General features: G+C 36.0%; 2 long non-coding RNA genes across 2 annotated transcripts in view; one reads left to right on the top strand and one right to left on the bottom strand.

The window, feature by feature from the left end:
* LOC141375110 (uncharacterized) overlaps positions 1-12,727 on the top strand; it is a 161,949-nt gene extending 149,222 nt beyond the window's left edge. Inside the window, exon 4 of the long non-coding RNA XR_015496112.1 lies at positions 12,381-12,727. This is a non-coding gene — a long non-coding RNA (uncharacterized LOC141375110). The remainder of the gene's footprint in view (positions 1-12,380) is intronic.
* LOC147843159 (uncharacterized) overlaps positions 1-21,356 on the bottom strand; it is a 541,229-nt gene that overhangs the window by 420,912 nt on the left and 98,961 nt on the right. The gene's annotated exons all lie outside the window — the stretch shown is intronic.

The following is a 21,356-nucleotide window of genomic DNA, read 5'->3' as shown; positions in this document are numbered from 1 at the left end:
GGCTCAATTTTGACGATCCATGCACAAAGTGCAAAGCACAAGGCGCAACCGCATTAAGGGCGTGTCAGTATCCACTTTTGCCAATTTAAGGATGGAAAAATCTGCTTTGCACCATAACGCATGGTCTAAAAGGGTTTTGAGAATAAACCAATCAGAATCTCATCTCCCATTCCCTTTAAGAGTCAGTTGCGTTGCTCCATAGCGCATTTGCTGTTTACATGACAGACTTTGTAAGTGGAAAAGCTGAGCATTCGACTAGCAAGAAAACAGTTAATCAGAGCATATGCAGAGCGGGAAAAAGAGATAAGCCTCCTCATTATTTACTTTCGCTTTCACTCTCGTGGATAAGAAAACGTGTTGTACACACAGACATCCATTAGCCTATAAATAATTAATTTCGTTTGTTAAGCACAAAGATTTGTTTCGAAACTATTTATAAATTCAGTTCTAATTTCCAGCAAACTAATAAATGAACAATAATAACGAAGTGTGTTCAAAAAACTGAGTTATTTCCAATTACACATGCTATGCCTCATAAACATCACAGGTGGGCAAATCTAAGCATATAATAAATATGCATATAATAAATAATACTGTTAACAATAATAACATTATACAAAAGCAAATTGTTATGAATAAACTGAAAAAGCCTCTCGAGATGAAGAAGGCATTAAAGTATGCTTTTTATATTTATGTAGGCTAGAAAATAATATGTTTTGTAATATTTTAATTCTTTATATTTATATCCTATACATATCTTTATTATATCCTATATATATCCTTAATATTTTAATTATTTTTCATATGTAAAGATATTTGCGTATTGCTGTATATCCTGTCGGTATTAAGCAATGTGTAAGTGAGGCGCTCAACTAAGTGCTGGACAATAGAACGGCTTTGTTCTGGTCTATTCAACAATCTATTATAGCCAGCAATGCGCCTCAACACACCTCCTTTTTTAGATCAGAACGCCTATGGGCACACATGAGCGGAAATGCATTTTCTATTTAAACAACGTGGCGCAGAACATCAAAATAACACTTGCGCCAAGCTGAAACTAGTAAACAACTATTGTGTCCCGCCTTGCACCGCGTGTATGATAGGGCCCTTTGTCTGTATTCTGCTCAATTTATATTCAATACATTATCTTCATTGTCTTCATTCTTTGATAAACAAAATATGAATAAAATATTGTTATTATATTTATTATTCTACCATTAATTAATATACATTTTTCTTTACAAATAAATTAAAAAATGAAAAAAGTTTGAAACACTGTTATAATAAAAAAAAATGCTTCTTGGGTATTAATACAGCATATTATAATTATTTCTAAATGATTCTGAGACAATAAAGTAATGACAAAACACTTTGATCAAAAGAAAAGATAATATTTACTACTGCTCTAATAAAACTACTACACAGAAAAAGCAATTACTTTAAATCTAAATAACATTTTAAAACCTATTATTTATACATGTTATAACAGATTTATAGAGCTTTTTCAAACTTGACTGATAAACTATAAATAATAATACTAATACTAATAATAATAATAAACAAAATAACTTGCTTGTACAGTAACACACGTCACCTTCTGAATAAAGCTGCATCCCATCATGGTGGTCTCATGAGGTCATATAGGTCATAATTCCAAATTATTCCCCACAAAGAAAGTTAAACGTCTTTCTACATAAAGTTTCTTTATGGCCGGTCAAAGAATTCAGAAATTGTGTCTGAATGCAGAAAGCGAAAAATAATTAGCAGGGTAATGAGCTCAGACAAAGAAATCTGCATTGCGATCTTTAGTAATAATAGGGATTCCTAAAACAGAAAACACAGAAAACTTGTTTAATTTGTGTCCCAATTTGTGTCTTATACTCTGAGTATATACTCATGACAAAATATCAGTTGTCCATTGATCATGTTATTTCTGGCTGTGATACGTTATTGATACTAGTATCAATTAGTGATGACCTAAAAGTATATTTTTGTTTTTGTTAAACACAAGTATATACTTTTAAGTGTGTAACAGAAGAATATGCAAGCTTTAGGACATACTACTTTCTCGTTAAGAGATCATTATGTTGCTTAGTTATGTCCCCTGTCAATCATCTCTACACATCATCCACATTTCTTTTATATTTAATTAATCTTACTGGCAGCAGCAGCAGGATAATCTGCCATTCGTGAGTCTTTCATGCAGAGAAATCTCCTCAAGTCTTTGGATAATTACGCATTTAGACGTTAATGTCCAAACTTATCTTGACATAAGTTCACATTGTTGTTGCAGATAAAATATAACACAAAAATTGATTTAAATATTTTCCAGTTTGATAGATATAAATTATTATCATTTAAACTCCTTTACCAAAGCCTGTCTACTTCATGGTTGGTCTCGTGTGTCCGTCATGTTTGTAGTTTAAGTAATTTCTAGTTCGTAAGTTCAAAATTCACGTCCAACATGCAATGTATTGTGGGCAATATTAGCTGTTAGTATATAGAAGGTTCTACACTTCCAATAGTAAACCATCCGGGAAACTTTGGCATACTCTTTTCAACATACTATGGTTCGGGAAATACTAGTTCTATTTTCAAATACTATTTAGAATGTATAGTATGCGAGTGAGGGCACAGCTTTTATGGTCATAACTTAGAAATGTGCTAAAGCGCCAGCACAAGGGGTTTAATGCAGGTTTGCTGAATAAAAGTTTAACTACCTTCAATAAAGACTTGTAATGATAGTTATAGTTGACTTCTTGCTATTGCACTTCAATAAAAAAGCAGCCTCTACTATAAGTTTAGACGTTAACTATAGGATCTAATTCATGCTAACAGTTGCTGATCTTACTCTACTTCAGTTGTAAGATAGACCCTTAAAACAGGCATGAGCAGGCATGTTCAGGCCCACAGCAGCAGGATTCAGTCTCATCATCTTTGATCGTTTTGGTTTTCTGCACCAACTCCTTCAACTCAAATCAAAAACAATAATAAAAAACTATTTTAGTGTTTTTTTTTTTCTCAAAATGATCCAGAATCAAATTCTTTGCTCTTCTAAATGTCACAAGGTCGCTGTTCTCATTTCAGCTAAAGTCAGATACCTAGATCTCTGTGCCATAATGAGGAGGCATAGATTCTGAAGATAAAAGGGTAAACTTAAAGCATTTAGGAAGAGGAGGGACTCTGAACTGGAGGAGTTTAAATTTGGCTCAGAAAGCTGCAATGACAGCTTTGCAAGTGTCCTGTGGAGTGCCAAAATGGCTTTGATCTTCTCAAGCTATGGCTTGAAACTTAATCAGTTGAATAAATACCCCCGTTATAAATCCATAATGATCGTGTCTTGGATCAGATTGTTCATAATGTACCATTACACGGCAACTTGTCCCGTATTCAAAAGCTCTAACATAGCAGTTCAAATTCTCATAGCCCTAGATAAGAGCTTATTATTGTGCACATCACAGTTGAGCTACTCTGAACTACATATTCTGTGTTAACAGCACTTGGTGGCAGAGAAAATATGAATTTCAACATTCTGAAGTTGTGCTTCACTACACAACACCAGACAGAAAGCTTAGAGGGAAATAATAAAGGCTACAAGCTCCTCTCTTCTTTTCTCTGTGTCTGTTGTAGGTGAATCTCCCTTGACCGTTTTTGGTTTACGAGGCTAAAAGCCTCACAGGGTTATAGGCTGAAAGGTAGGAAGGAAACGAGCAGATTCAAAAGGAATACATTTTCAAACTAAGCAGGAGAGCTCAGGCGTAATCATTCCTACACCTGCTGATACCCTGTTGAGGTGACAGAGTCATAACACCAGTGCATTATTGAGACAACCTCTGGAAATTGGGTCAATGGATAGTATATGTTGCTTGAATGGTCATGTGATTGGAGGTCTAGGACTGCTCTCGTTCTTATTCTGTTATAAGATGAAACATGGTCAAAGCTTGCAAAAAAACAAAAAAAAAAACAAGAAGATTCAGGTTATAGTAGATATGTTTCCATTAACCTTCGACTTGTGCTGATTAATAATAATAATAATAATAATAATAATAAAAACGTTCCAAAAAATGGGAGAGAAAAAAATGCATTTGCATGAAAGAGTTTTTTAGGACATATGAACAAGGAATAATTTGTACTGCAGTGAAAACCATGTGTTCTGCCTTTAAAGGTCACCTGCCATATGTAAAAGTCACACAATCATTAAAAATGATGTTATGCTTTATTTGTAGAAACTGGCTCTCTTAACCGCGATGAAAAAGGGACTGCAAGAGTCTCTACTGCATTGTGAAACTTCAGAAAAATGCAGCTCTGTTCATCAAGAAATTCTGAATCCTAAAGTTCCTCAATGAAATCACATACTATCATATGATGGGATTATATGTAACACTGCAAAACGTCACAGAAACATCACACATTGACACTCCCAGTATAAAATGCTTTATTTGCCATTAATGCTTGGATGACAAAGCTATGTTCCCTTTGATTAAGTACTTCACATTGCTTCATTAAGCTTAAATCTACATCAGTTGTCAAATTACTTTGGTTGATGGAAAGGTCTGTAATGCAAATGACCCCTTTCTCTGCTTGTTTTACATGAGATTAAATATTAAAAGTAATCCACGAGAGCATTCTAAAGGTGTTACATAAATATCTCATTTAAAATATTGATCATTTTCATAGCATTGTTGTGTACATTTGCTTCTTCCTCTTGATGAGCTGTTACTTGTTATGCTGGATTTCAGAGGCCCTGGAGCCACAATATGTCAGCTATGGAGAGAAGAAAACTGCTATTTTTCTCCTACAAAGAGAAATAATGAAGGTATCGTAAAAGGGTAGTGTGTGGCAGAATCAGGATACTGTACAAAACCCCAATGGCTTTTGCTTGCTCCCAAAACATTTCAGAATCCATGCCAGCAACCCCTGGATCGGTCTGCATATGTAGCCACTGATATTTTCGACTTTAAGAGATTAGTGAAATAATTGGTACTTTGCCAACTCATACGTGAGAGCCACAATTCTCCATGGTAACAAAATCCATTTGCACATAATGTACATGAAATATACTGTAAAGTACATAGCTAAATGTCAATGCATGCCATTTGACTTGAGTTGAGATGTGAACTTATGACCGTGGTGTTGCTAGCACATAGTTGTAGAACTCCATAGAGGTATTAGAACCCAATAAAGCAGTGGAACCTTTTCATCACCACGGACCGGTCCACGCCTGCCATTTTTTCCATGGACGGGGGGTAGGGGGTAATATGTTGGGTGTTGGGGGGTGGGGGTTGTGGTCTGTGACTGGTCTGGAAGGCGTGAGCATCATGCCACTTGTACGCAAGGCACGCACCTCTAATGGAATCAACGAACCTGTGCGAAAAGACACAATTCACGTCCCCTAAAAGGCCATCATTTACATCAGTTGATCTTCTTGCACAGCCATGTTGGATTCACCTGAATTGTTGACAAATGGGTGGCGGATATATTCTTTGGCAGTTCGCAGGTCCTATACTAGGCCTTTTCTCCTTAGCAAAGAACCTTTTTGAAGACGTCTCTTTGTTACTCATTTAGCTGCTTGCAGGTTAAATTTGGCCACTCAAGTGACTGAGATGTAAGCCAGAGAATAAGGTCATTTTTCAAAGTGGTTGAGGACCACTGCAATACAGATTGCTGGTTCAAAATGGGGATCGCTGGTTCAAAATGGTTCAATCAAAGTGGGGTTTCCCAAGATCCAAGTAAAGAGTTGTAGGACTGGAGTTTGTGCTTTGGGAAGTGTGACGGTGTAGTGAAATATTGCTTTGAATTCAAGAAGAGAGTCAAAATGCTAGTCACGGCAGAACTATAGCTCTGTAATTTCTGCTTTAATATCTTTTCTCTGACACTTTTCTCTATTCCCCCTTAATATCCACAGCTGAATTATTAGACGCTTGCAGCAAGCACCGAACATAATGTTTTTTGCTCAATCTGCTCAAACCCTCTTTGTTTGACAAAAAGCTAGTGTTGTTTGTTTATCACATCACGTGTTGTTTGTGTTCCTGACTGAAAGATGAAGTCGTTGCCTTAATCCACTGTGTGAGCTGTACATACTGTGCAATTAAGTGGTAACTTTGAATCGCTGAAAATGTCTTTCTATAATTCTGCTGTGGCTATTTACTGGGGAATGGACAAACACAGATCTGCAGGAGATCTCTAAGCTGTGATATTTCCTGCATTTTCTCGAGAGACTGAGAAGGATAAAAAGGCCAGCAGAGGGCACTGTGGCTCCTAACTGCGGACACGCTATCTCTTGTAAGGTTTTAGGATAGATTGGACCTATACCGATTCTGTGCTTCTGTATATGAATCTCTTCCTGCTATTCAGGATGTTCCCTTTGTGACTGACACTGCAATTATAGGTTTTGCATTCGCAGGGCCTTGGCTCGGTGTAAGTGCAACTGCAGAGGACACCCATCCTGCTTAGATGTGTGTGATTATTATACCTTTTCCTATAGCCTCTCAAGTCATAATGCTTTTCACCATGCCCTCATTGTCTATAATATCCTCATGAGTCGTAATCAACAGTTGGGCATAATGTAACTACAATCAGTCCGTTGCGGATTGGCCTTAACCTTCACATGGGTTTAAAGGCAAAACTGGTTGAGACGAGCGATTGCCTTCTCTGCTGAAAGAATACAGAATGCGGCTTTCACTCAGCCCAGGGGAGGGGCGGCACATCCATAAAGGAGCACCTGAATTTAAATTTCCACCAAGGACGCATCCCTCCCTCTCGTGAAATAACATGACACCCAAGTGTCAACTCTCAACAAATCCCACACACATTCCCTTCTTTGCTCCTGATGACTCATTTCAATATTTCTGTTCTGACTAAGGCCTTAGAAAAGCCACCACGAAGGTAATCCACTTTTCATGTGGGCTAATAACCGAAGCTTTCTTTCTCTCGCTGGATCTGTGGTGACGAGTGGTTTTATTCAGATATGAGCAATGCTCAATCTTTTTTTTAATGTTTTGCTTGCTTTTTAAATGTCTTTGCTCGCAACTGAACTATGAAATGCTTGACTGTAAGTTTATCTCTGCAATGCTAAGCACTATCTGCACATTCTTTCAACTTGTAGAGACGAGAGATTGATATTGGCTGTAATGTGGATATTGATATTGACAGATGGCTGCGATGCCTTTAAAGGATTATAAGGCTGGCTATATTGATGTGTGTATTGGGTATTTTGTAACACAGGCTACATAGCAGAACCAGAATTATCCAGGATACTTGAGTGTTTTACTACCACTGCAATCAAATCTTTCCTTATCCTTGCCAACCTCCTTTATACTGAGACTCTCTTCCGTCTTTTGACGGCTTGTCCTCCCACATTCACATTCTTCATCCTGTTTATCTTTAAAACAGCCATGCAGCATTGTGTGTAGCATCTGGATCGTTTGTTTGTGGCTGTGTGTGGTGGTTTACAGGAGCATTGAAAGACAAAAGTTAAAGTTACTTTGGCATTATGTTTAATTTGCATAATTTTAAAAGATCTATCTGACTAAATACTGTGTACAGAAAAATGAGATATAATAGTATAAGAATATAGAATATCAGATTGATTATAGAATGTTTCTCTATGTAGTATTTTGCTAGGTAAAATATACAAGTTGAAACTATATAAGTCATAAACGAGATGGCCGTTTTAATACAGAAATGCTGTCAAAACACAGAAGGGGCGCTCAACCTGCGGTCTAAGTGGGTCCTAATGACCCAATATAGTGACGGGGACGCTATACTGCTCAGTGAGCGCCGTCTTTCGGATGAGACGTTAAACCGAGGTCCCGACTCTCTGTGGTCGTTAAAAATCCCAGGATGTCCTTCGAAAAGAGTAGGGGTTTAACCCCGGCATCCTGGCCAAATCTGCCCACTGGCCTCTGTCCATCATGGCCTCCTAACCATCCCCATATTCCAATTGGCTTCATCACTGTCTCCTCTCCACCAATCAGCTGGTGTGTGGTGTGCGGTCTGGCGCAAAATGGCTGCCGTCGCGTCATCCAGGTGGATGCTGCACACAGGTGGTGGATGAGGAGATCCCCCCACTGTGTGTAAAGCGCTTTGAGTGCCCAGAAAAGCGCTATATAAATGTAAGGAATTATTATTATTATAAAATGCTGTAAGATTGCGTTGATTAAGGCAAAGAAAATAGATGGATGGATGGATTTTCTAATGTTTTTTTTTTAGTTTGTGACTAAAATAATATTTGTACATACAGTAGGTCATAAAGTTATTAGGTAAACATACGATTACAGTGTTGTAAAATGGTGCATGTAAATTAGACAGATCCATACCATAAACATGAAAAGTTGATTAATTGCAAACTTAAATGAATTATTGCTGAACAAGTCATCACCTTAGATATATAAGGTTCTATCTGACATTTCTGTCAAAATTTAGTTATTGACATATTCTTATTAAATGACAACTTATTTATATTATGGGAGGTTTTTTTTTTCATATGTTGTTTACATTTTAAGACTTTTTATAAAAAAAAAACAAAAAAAAAAAAAAAAAAACAAAAGCAAACACATATTGTTTACCATGGAATGCAACAACTTTAAAGCTTGATTTCTCAAAATCATTCAGAACGCAGATAGAACCTTATAAATCCAAGGTGACGAAGTGTTGTTCATTCATAATTAATGTTAGTTTATAAATAACCTGACAATAGCTAATTAAACTAATGATTAAGACATAATAAAAAATAAAATTGGTCATACATAAATAATGTTTAGACACTAAAAAGGTCAGAATCACACGGTGATGTTTATGCTTAAGCAATAGTCAATGCACTAATTGTTCTTAATTATTTAGTTAATCACATCTATTAATTGAAAATGTATTATATACACATACTGTATATTCACTACACTGTAAAACCCAAAAAGTTAAGGTAACTCAAACTATTTGAGCTAACCGATTGCAACAAACCATTTAAATTAAAAAATTAATCCTAATGAGTACTGTGAAATTAGTCCAGTTGAGTAAACAATGCAATTTTAGCAAAGTAAAACTTAATAAACGTAAAGAACTCAAACCAACTGAGTACTGTAAAACCCAATAAGTTAAGGCAACTCAAACCATTTGAGGAAACCGATTGCAAAGTTAAAAAGACTAATCTATATGAGTACTGTGAACTTACTGCATTTAAGTTGAAGTAATGAGTTAACTCATTACCTTCAACACTGAGTTCAAAACTCTTTTCAAATGAGTAGAATTAACTTTCAGTATATTTTGAGTTAACGACACTCATTCCAATTAATAAAGTTGACAGTTGGGCTTAACAGTGTATATATTGTATAACTACAGGTTAGCTACTCTCAAAATTTCTATTTGACGCTTGTATAATCTACGTAGTTATAATTATCTGAATCAACAGAATTCTTGAGATTTTTTTTTTGGGGGGGGGGTGGCAGCTTAATTGTTTTATGTTCAATTCACTTAAATTTGTAAAAACAATTAAAAAAGATTAAGTTAATTTAATCAATTTTTGTTGGGACAACATGAAGGAATTGTGTGGAACCCAGGATTTTTTAGTGTTTGTGTAGTATATGCTTAAACACTGTACTGTCCACCAAATACTCAACACTTACACTAACCCTAACCCCAACCTAACATTCTACTTATAATCTAATGATAATTAGTCGGCATGTAGATGCAATATAACTTAAATTCAACAAACAGATCATCAAAAAGTGTGACCAAGCTGTTTTGCAATGATAAATTTTGTGAAAAGCGCTACACAAATAATCTTTAATTGAATTATGCAAACGCTTGGTTGTACCACCGTTATGTAAATGTTTGAAAAACAACCTTGACTCTACATCTGAACCAACATAAAGAGATAGCTTACCCAAAAATAAATATTAACTTGAGTGGTTATACACTTTTATGATTTATGTTGACCACATAACATAAGCTGAAGAATGCTGGAAACAAGCAGCCATTAAAATCCATTAAGAACAAAAAATACTATGAAAGTCAGTGGCTGAAGGATTCTTTAAACATTCTTCAGTATATCCTCCTTTGTGTTCAACAGAAGAAAGAAACTCAAACAAGTTTGCAACAAGTGGAAAATGAGGAAATTATGACATAATAATCTTTTCAGGTGAACTATCCCTTTAAAGGCCACGTCTATTATACTTATGCAGTAATTTGGTTCCTCGCTGCCCTTTTAAAATGATGTTGCCAGTAGTACCATGCAGTTGACTGATTTTGATATTCTGTGGGAAGCAAAACAATACTTTATTTACCAGATCGATTGGTGACAGTTTAAATCTCGAACCTGCTGCTGATACTATTGAGATAATAAAGCATATTGGGATAATACAACATCTTACAATTGGGACTACACAAGGAACAGGTAAGTGCATGAATCACTGAGGAAAATGTCACTGTTGTATCGGTGTGGATCTGTCAGGCCTGAGTGGAGCTCAGCCAAGAAGAGCCAAATTCATAAATCACTGCCAGATACTAAATTATATTTTGGCGTAGATCTGGAGAGAACTGGCATCTGACTGTTGGTTAAAAGATTACCAAGTGTTTCAGAAGTAGTTATTTTAATCATAAGATTCTGCAAAGCAGAAAACAAGCAATATACCATTGGAATTCATAATTAGTTACATAATTACTTTTTTTCTTTGTTGCAATCAACACTGTTATTCAAAAGTCTGGGTTCATGCTATTATTATTATTATTATTAGTAGTAGTAGTAGTAGTAGTAGTAGTAGTAGTAGTAGTAGTATTTAATTCATTCCTTATTTAGTAAGTGTTGAAATGAGTCAAAAGCAACAGTAAAAATGTTTATAATATAGCAAATGCTTTTGATTTCCATGTCCGCCTAAATATTATTTATTCATTTGTAATTGTGAATGAAAAATATATGTTTTCATTTAAGTGTTAAACAGTATGCAGGAATTTTTATATGGTTTCTTAGTGATCATGTGACATCGAAGACTATATGCCCTATGACACACCAGCGCAGGCCAGGGCAACCCTAATTTTCACGTTTTGCACTACGATTTTTAAATAGCAAATACATTTGCGCCACTTTGTGGACTCATGGGTGTTCTGGTTTAAAAAGGAGATATGTTAAGGCGCTTTGTTGGCGTGTTGCTATTTTGGGGAATTAAAGTAAACTGTGTTATTGACCAACTAAAAGTTATGCTCTATGCATGTCCAGACACTTACACATTGCTTAATACACACAGGATGTAGAGCAATGCACAATTATCTTTGGTAACACTTTATTTTGATGGTCCATTTGAGTATTAGTAGACTTTCTGCTTAATATCTGTTCATATGCTCTTTTAACAGACACTTAACTGACTCTAAACTTATACTAATCCTAACCCCAACCTAACAGTCTACTAATAATCTGATGAGAATTAGTTGGCATGTAGATCCAATGCAACTTATATTCAACAAACAGACTATGAAAGTAAAATTTGACCATATCTTTACATAAAAAATAAAAGATTAAAATAAAACCAAAATTATTAATTTCTACATAAATAAAAATATAGAAATAATCTATATAAACATATGCGTTTGCTGGAAATTAGAACTGATGTTAGAAATAATTTTGAAACAAATCTTTTTGCTTAACAAATAAAATTAAATATGCAGGCTGATGGATGTCTCCAGTGGAGTGAGTTTCCACTGTTTCCTTATCCATGAAAGTAAAGGGGTAAAATAAAGAATAAAGTAAACAGGCAGAATAGAGCGGGCTCAATTTTTTATCCCTGCCCTGCAGAAGATTTGTTTAACTGTTTTCTCGCTTGTGAAAGATTCAGCTTTTCCACTTACAAAGTCTGCTGTGTAAATAGCAAATGTGCCATGGCGTGAAACAGTTGATTCTTCAAGGGAATGTGAGATGAGACTCTGATTGGTTTAATGCACGTTATGCTCAAAACACACCTATAACTCATTAAAAAGAATAAGCACAACCCTGTTAGACCATGTGCTTTGGTGCAAACTGTATTTTTCATCCTTAAATTAGCAAAAGTGGATTCAAACACAACCTTAATGCTTTTGCACCATGAGCTTTAGACTTTGCGCCTATGCTATTAAAAAAGAGCCCTAAGTCTGCTGAAATGCTACTAATTCATATTTGCTATTGCAGGACTAGATTACATTTTAGAATCCATTAAATGAAGTTATTTTAAATTATAGGAGCTTTTGTCTATTTTGATCAAACTACTACACGAGTAGTGGATTCCAAACATCTACAATGCCTCATGTTTCCTTTCTTTCATTTTTTCCATGAACATATTTGTCCTGCATGTCTTTTTAAGCAGTCATGGACATTGTGGGGTAATCGGCTCTCGTAAATGTTTTCCATTTCTCATTAGTATTCAGCTCAGTGTGGTGCTTTTGGACAGTCTGATCTTCCCCTGACTCAGGCCTCCCCGCAGCCATGCTCTCCTCCTCATCTCTCTTTATACCCTGATGTGCGCCGGCTCCTCATTTCTGAAATATCAGTCTCATCGGCAGAATAATTCCACTGTCTGAGTCAGGGGTTAAATACTGGAGGCTCTGGAGGGATTGATTGGTGGATTGAGAGGTTGTGATTGCTCTCTCGTTTCATTTTTTTTTTCTTTCCTGTTTCTCTGCTGGTGTGTCTCTGTGAGGTGACTTTGAGTAAAAATGTCCCCCGCCAAATATTTTCTCTCCTAAATGAATTAAAAGAATGCACGTCCGTTCTTGTTGCTCTTTTCCCTTTTTTAGGACCTTAATTCGTCCCTCACCTTATTCGCCTCCAATCGTTATTAATGCGCTTTCTTTTTTGGTTTACTAATGAATATTCATGATGCTATTTTCAAAATTCCATAATAAACATTAGTCAGACTGTATGTAGTGTAGGTTTGAATTTTGCAAAGCCTCCACATTTTGAAAGCAGAAGTACACTTGATTCTCATGACCTTAACAGGCAGGAAAATAGAGCTGGCATTTAAATTCTTCATTAAGAGTGGTCACCATTATTGATGTATGAGTGGTTTTACTTAATACCATGTTCGTAACATGCCTGGCTTGTCAGATCAGCCTGTTTTCAGCTAATACTGCAAAATGGTCTCATTCAGACTACATGCCTGCATTCGTTAGCATAAGTTAACACTAGCCAGAGAGTGCTACAGATTTCTTTCTTAACCCAGCTTCATGAAAAATGTGTGCCTGAGGTAATTTTTTTTTTTTGAAAATATTTCATTAGAATATTATATTGCTTACGGCTGATTTTGCACCAATTTCAAAGTGAAATGTCCAGTGATTGGCACTAATGTGTTATTTCCCCCCTCAGAAAAAGATGAACATGACTTTAACTTTGTCTAAATTATTTATTTTTTTACACACTGATATAGATTTTACATACTGAAAATGTGTTGCATGTAAACAAAAATCCACGAGATCCACATTTTCACATCCATTCTGAGCCACTTCTAAACATGGCTGGCACATCCATAGAGGCAACCTGGGCAGAATAGTGAGGGCAGCGTACGTTTTATGTATGTGTGTGTGTGTGTGTGTGTGTGTGTGTGTGTGTGTGTGTGTGTGTGTGTGTGTGTTTGTTTTAAAATATATATATTTTTTTTAAAAATCTGACCTGCATTTAAACACACTAGGGATGGGAAGATTAACCGATATGTATCGATACGCGGTCATGCGCGTGCACGATGCGAGTGCATCGGTTGAGCAGCAGAGGATGAATGAAATTTTGGAAGCAAATCGAGATGCATCGGTTTTTGCGAGATGCATCGATTTTTCCGAGATACAGCTTATATTTTTAATATAGAATGTATTTTTTATTTATTAACAAGTGTTGTTAACCTGTTTTTGGCGCATAATTTAATCGACCTACATAAAGTAAGCCTTAGCAACGGATTTGCGGATGTGCACACTTACACTACAACTATCAGGTGTGCGGATGAAGCTAGTGGAGCGCCCTCAGAAAGCGCGAGAAGCAAAACAAACATTTTATTCCCCACTGAGTTTTAAATCTAAAGTATGGCAAGCAACATTATGGATTTAAGAATGGACGACATGACAGGACAGATGCAATTTTATTTTATTCAAAATGTGCCGCGCGTCTGTAAAATACGCGGGCAGTACGACTAATCTGAAATCTCACTTGAAGCAGCGCCACGGTGTTGTTGTGAAAGCATCTTCCAGTGTTTCTGCATCCCCGGCTTTCGCACTGCTTCAACCAGCTCCAAAAGTGGTGAGAAAAGCATTGCAAGTTTTTTTTCCATGCGCAACAGTTCTGCTCGCTCTACGCCAATAACGAATGCTATTGCATTGTTCATCTGCAAAGATATTCAGCCTAGTGTCACGGAGAACGAAGGTTTTAAACACCTCCTCCTGTTAATTTTTATTTAATTATAATAATAATAATATTAATAATAATAATGATAAAAATAATTGGGTGTCACGGTGGCACAGTGGGTAGTTTGACCACCTCACAGCAAGAAGATTGCTGGTTTGTTATATTTTTATTAGCCTGTTGTTTACAGTGACAGTGATGTTTCAAAGCAGCATAACACTGCTAGTTCACAACCTTAAGTTTTGAATAATCAGTGGCAAAATATATCTTTGTAAAACTTGTTTTCATAGTTGAAAAGTTAAATCACAATTCTTGTTGAGCAATGCTAAATTTATTTATGTTGAAAGAGTGCAAATATATACATATTTTTTTAATATATATTGCACTTATACATTCTGTTTATCTTGAAAATACTTAAATAATATGTGCTATATGTTCTAAAATGGCCCTCTACTGTAAACTGACACTCTGGCTCTGAGAGAAAAGCCAGTTTGTAAAAAAAATCTTGGTTTTGCTTGGTTTATAAATAATCAAACTCATTCAATGGCACAGCATCCTCTTTCACATCATCTCATAAACTTGATCTAATTAGTTAGTGCTGAAATATCGCATCGTATCGTGATATGGGTGTGAATCGTATCGTGTTGCATCGCAATATGTCACAAATGTATCGCGAATATATCGGATCGTATTCTTTGTATCGAGATGCGTATCGGATCGGCATTATAGCTTAGATGCCCAACCCTAAAACACACATATCTGATTTCTCTTGGAATTACAAGCTACCACATGTTGTAATTGAGGGGGAAAGTTTAAGATAAATTGTGCACAAGCAAAACACATTCAGGAGCTTAGATACTTGCTTTTAACCTCTGCACCATGAAGTTTTTAAATAAAACAGCTATGCTATTAAATGCATTATATTTCTCTCCAGATAGATAATCACTTTGCTCTTTTTATAATTAAACTCACAGCTTCACTACAAAGAGACCACAATCTTGCTTTCTTGCTTTTTTCAGATTTATTTCAATAAATTAATGCTAATCTTTCCATGCTACTTTATTACAGTTTTGAATTTAAGATCTAAACAAGCTGTGGCTAAAACAGCAATTTAAAATGAATCTTTCTTTATCAGTATATATTCATTGAGTGATTTATTTTTAAAGTTGTCTTAACAAGTAATCATGCGGACAAGTAATTGTGGTAGCACCCAGCATAAATTATAGCTATAAATTATTTTGAAAACACAGCCATTCAAAACTCTAGGGTAGGCCATACTGATAGTAAATCAATCATGAATATAATCCTTTGGTGAAGATTAATGAAACCACTTATGTACGTTTTTAACGCAAATATCTAATCAGCCAAACACATGGTAGCAACTCAATGCATTTAGAAATGTAGACACGGTCAAGATGATCTGCTGCAGTACAAACCGAGCATCAGAATGGGGAATAAAGGTGATTTAAGTGACTTTGAACGTGGCATGGTTGTTGGTGCCTGGTGGGCTAGTCAGAGTACTTTAGAAACTGCTGATCTACTGGGATTTTCACGCACAACCATCTCTAGGGTTTACTGATATTGTCTGAAAAGAAGAAAACATCCAGTAAGCGGCAGTTCTGTGGGCGCAAATGCCTTGTTGATGGTAGAGGTCAGAGGAGAATGGCCAGACTGGTTCCAGCCGATAAAGGCAACAGTAACGCAAATATTCACTCGTTACAACCGAGGTTTGCAGAAGAGCATCTCTGATAGTACAGCATGTCCAACCATGAGGCAGATGGGCTACAGCAGCAAAAGACAACACCGGGTGCCACTCCTGTCAGCTAAGAACAGGAAACTGAGGCAACAATTCGCGCAGGCTCACCAAAATTGGACAATAGAAGATTCTAAAAACATTGCCTGGTCTGATGAGCCTTGATTTCTGCTGCGATGCAGTTCTGAAGACAAAAGGGGATCCAACCTGATACTAGTAAGTGTACCTAATAAAGTGGATGGTGAGTGTATATCTCATATAAATGATTGGATGATATTGGTGCTTTATTCGCAAATGTTTTATATGTTATTCCAGTTTTACGCATAAATCTAATTAGCATCTTTGGATGAAAACTTGTTGTTTGGGAAGCGTACCACAGGTTGATTATAAATGTTGAATAGTTTGGTATTAATGCCCCATTCAGCAGGAACTGATGGAAACTTCTCGTCACATGCTGATAATCACAGATGTTTTCCATTAAATGAGTCAATAAACTCAAACCTATCCAACTGTTTTAAAGACTTCTGGCTCATATATGAATTAGTGTCTGATAAGGGTTTTAGCTTGATCTTTGAAGTGAAGAGCTTTAAATTTTACATGAAGACAGCCTGAAGTAGCAATTACTCCTCAACATCTTAATGGAGGACTATTAGAATTCAGTGTGTGTAAACTGAAGCCTGGCAGATCTAATGTGTCTGTTGCCCGTCTCTCGATGTGGTAAGCTGTACTCATATGGGGTGATTACCCAGCTTGCAGTTCTGTCAATAAGAAAAGGGGATTGACAGAGCTCCCAGTTTCCAAGGCAACCACGCAAAACATCATAAACTGATTGGAATGACTCTGCAAAATATATTCACAGAGCAAGAGGCCAAGGAGGAAGCTGCAGCGCAGGTGGGCTATATATTTTGATTTATTTGTTTACATTTATACATATTTGGTGGCCGCGTTATGCAAGGTGACCTACATTGCATTGACGGTAGTTCTCACTTCGAACTCACAACCTTGATGTTGCTAGTGCCATGTACTACAGTCTGAAATGTAGTATTTATTGACCCCTTTGCATTTGTTTTTCTTGTGGATGATTTCATCTTGGAAAAGGGGATAAGAAAACTCCTACAGTCATCATGTTACAGTTGAACGATGTCAAGAGAGAGAAAAAAAGCAAAAGCCCAGCAGCTCTCAGGTCAGGGCAGGACTTCAAAGAGCACAGCAGATGGCTGTCAAAGGAGGCGAAGGGAGAGGGACAGTGCCAGCACTCATAGATGTCATGACTGAGACATGGTCGATAGCTGTCACTTAACCTTATGAAAAACACTGTTTGAGAAGGGCTCACATGCCTTTACTTTCACTGACGTTGATTGACAGTTTACCTAATAAAGCTGATATGTGTTGCCTTGATGATGATATGCAGGAATTAATTACACTGAAGAAAAGTATTAGTGTTAGGTAATTTTTAAATGTATTGAATTTTGTTAAATAACTTTTCATATGCAAATAAATATTTGAATTTGTGTAATTATAAAAGAATTGTCTAAAATAATCTAAAATTGTAAATAATACATTTAAATCAGGGGTTACCAAACCCCTAAAATAACAATGCCATGTGTGCACACACCAATAGGCATATCAACATTTTTATCTTCTATGGGTTATGGTTAAAATATGGTAATTGTAATAGTACAAAAATTTATTTAACTTTTGGAAATCACCAAGCGACCCCCTGTCATTGTTCAGCGATCTCCCAGTGGGTCCCGATCCCCACTTTGGGAATCACTGTTAAATAAAAAAAAAATTACAAAATACTTGAATTTGGAAGAAGGTGGCAAACATGCAAAATCAGGCAACACTTTAGATCATAAACTTTAGTCATAATTCATGGTATTAACAAACTTTTAACTAACATTAGTAGCTTAATGAACTGCCAATAAACTGTTTATTAATAGTCAGTAAGGTAGATGTTGGGTTTTGGTTTCAGGTTGGATTATGGATGCAGAATAAAATCATTCTTTATAATTACCAATAAAAAGTAAATATCTTAATAATATGCAGGGTAATACTACAGTTGTCAATAGCATGAATTGTGACCTAAACTTAATGACTTTAGAAAACTTTTCTTAAGGTAGAAAATATGGGCAATACAAAATCTGTTATGTAAACTATTATTGTGCTAATTAATACACTAGTTAGCACATTGACATGAACAAATGTAAGTAACACATTAGTTAATGTTAAAATACTGTGATTTTTTTTTTAAATCATCTGAGTAAAGTGTCAACAAACAAATAAAATACCTTTTTGGAGTGTTAAATTGGAAATCTTGGCTTAAACTTGCACTTGCATATCATTTATGTTTTTTATGTGATGTATCATCAATCAATCAGCTATGAATTGAAATTAAAACCTTCTTGGAGACACTATTCCAGCATTGACTAATGTGTTACTAACATTTGTTCATAATTTTCTCATGTTAACTAATGTGTCAACTAATGTATTACTTACATTATTATCTGTTTAGTTTACATGACAGATTTAGTGTTGTTGATTGTTTTGTCTTGTTATCGAATCCTTGAACAAATATACTATAATCCAGGCACATTCTGAAAACGTGCCTCTATATACATTTCTGGAGAGTGCCAAATATGTCCCAGGAGGTAATTTTTTTTCCAGTTTTTGTTTTCGCAAATCCACCACTGCGGCTGCTGTTAGAACGCCATGAACACTTTTTGAGATCTCAAATTTCTCTTACGAGTGCCGTTGGCTCCTGCTGTTCTCACGTAAATCCACCAGAGACCGCTGTTGACTAACTGACTGACTGACTGACTGAATGACCGACCGACTGACCCAACCTCCTGCTTCCCTAAACTCAACCAATAGTTTTTAAAATAGCACAGATTGCCCCACCCGCCCATGTCTCTAAACCCAACCAACATTTTTAAAAAGCAATCCATAAAAAGAAAACGCTTGCCTGATTTTTACTACATTTTCAGATTTTACCACATTCTAACCCTATTACTTACTTGTTTATTTTATATTTTGTCTTATGTTTTTGCTACTTTCTGGAACCGTCCTTCACCAGACTTGAACCCCGTCATCTAGGTCAACTCCTCTCTGTGTCCCAAGTCCACCAGCGTACATGGGAAGCTAACTGGACAAACTGGTAACAGTGGGAAAGCCGTCCATACAATGGTAAGTGGCTAGCTGCTGGCACGAAAAGGAACAGCATCATACCACCCCATAGCATTTATTTTAAATATGAAATGCGGCTATATGTACCTCTCAAAATGGTGGAAAAAAACTGATTTTACCAGAATGAAAGTCATTGCTATGTTATAAAGACACGTTGTCTTTCTTAAAGTTCTAAAACTTGCTGTGGTATATTGCCAATTAAAACTCATTAAAATAGTTCCCATTCTTTTAATTTACAATTCTGCACTACAATTCAAGCCTGATGTACTAGAAAGAGAGAGTTTACCCAAAATGTAAATTCATTCATCATTCAGGCAGCTCATGTTGTTCTATATTAAAAAGGAAAATGTTCACCCCACACACAAATAAAGCAATTAAAGAAAATAATAAAAATAGGCCATATTAATTGCCGGTTGATAATAAAAAACATCTGTTTTCTTCAAGTGTTCGTTTCTACATTATACCGACTAAAACTAGCAAGTACCTGAAGTCAATTCAGTGTATACCAAATCCGTCTCTCTTCCTTTAGGTAAATATTTCATAAATGCCATTGAGCTGAAGTGCTTTTCAGAGGACATGGAAAGAACAGAGGCCGATTTATTTTTAACTGATTTTACACAAATATGCTTCTTATAGACGTGCTTTGATTCTGTGCATGTCTGGGCGATTTTCCAGCAGCCCGTCAGCAGAATGTCAGCAGGCTAATGAATATCTTTTGGCAGGTATCACTCACCCAAGAAAACCAAGAGTGAGTCAGTGAAAGGTCACGGGTATAGATGGCTTCCAAACACACATTAAGTGGCGTATGTTGCGTAAAATGTTGTGTACTCAGCTGAAATCTGAAATGACAATATATGTCCAGTTGTGGATTTTATTTATTTATTTACTATTTCTTATTTCTAAGATGGAGTGCAATGAAGTGGGATTGGGGGGTTCGATGGTTGGGGGTGGAAAAAAAGCCTCTCAGCCAGTAAATCTGTTTTGCTTGATTGATTTTAGATTAGCAGTTTAATGAAAACAGACTGTGTTTGGAGAAAGTGCTCTGCCGCTATCACTCTATCAAAGGCACTGTCTTGGAGGAAGCAAAATCACTCTGGCAAGGCAAAGAGAAGGTAGGGCGTGCTGGGTTGATAGCAATTTCCCCTCAGACAGATAATAGTACAATTATGTTGTTCTCCTTTGCAGAGAGTATTTGTTTAAAATACACCCACAATGGCACACAATTAAAGATTAACACTCGCACACATGTGGCGAGAAATATCCAGCTCTTGTTGTTTGTGTGTGTCTATTATGGTGTTGCTTAGTGCAATTGTGTCTTTAAGCTGAATGAAACAAATGCAGGGTATTTAGAAGAACTGTAGTGGCCATTGTGTGTTTGACACTCAAATCCAAACTACATCCTTTAAACGGTAACACACAGCTAAAGATTTGTTATGTCCCCGCGAAATTAAAATAAAGTTTCTGTTTTTTAGATGTTAGTACCAGTTTGATAGTCTTAAGGATATCTAAAAACTGTTATGCTGTGACATTTAGAAGATATAAACATCCAAAGCTGGCAGTTTCTCACTTGCGCCTAAATGGGTCATCATGTCACTTCATACTTCAGTTTCTCATCATATCTTCTGACCAATCAAATACCCTATATCAGGGGCGCCTGCAGGATTTTATTCCAAGGTACGCACAAATCCATCACTGCCCGTCCCTCTCTCCAGTCATGTCAAGTAACACGGATGCTTACTGTCAAATACATTATTTAAGGGCATTCGTTATGTAGTAATTAATTTGATTTTTATTTTAATATTTCGTTGGAATCTAAATTTAAAAGCACATCAGCATCAAGGAAAAATCAGACGCTCAAAATGTAATCTTTAAAATTATGACATTTTAAAAAAAATTGCAAATATATGACAGAAGATTGTGAGACAATACAATTAGTGAAGCAATAATTAAATCCTTACTTTCCACTGAACAAAACTCATCCACTCGCTCATTTGAGAAGTGGACAGGCTCGAACAAAAATATATGTTTTTCTTAGAAATAATATATTTTAAAACTATTTTTGGTATAGTTTGT

This window comes from Danio rerio, chromosome 7 (assembly GCF_052040795.2).
Source record: "Danio rerio strain M-AB ecotype USA chromosome 7, GRCz13ab, whole genome shotgun sequence".
In the NCBI taxonomy this organism is placed as follows: domain Eukaryota; kingdom Metazoa; phylum Chordata; class Actinopteri; order Cypriniformes; family Danionidae; genus Danio; species Danio rerio.
The sequence above is the reverse complement of the archived record's forward strand: the minus strand, read 5'-3'. Positions and strand labels throughout refer to the sequence as shown.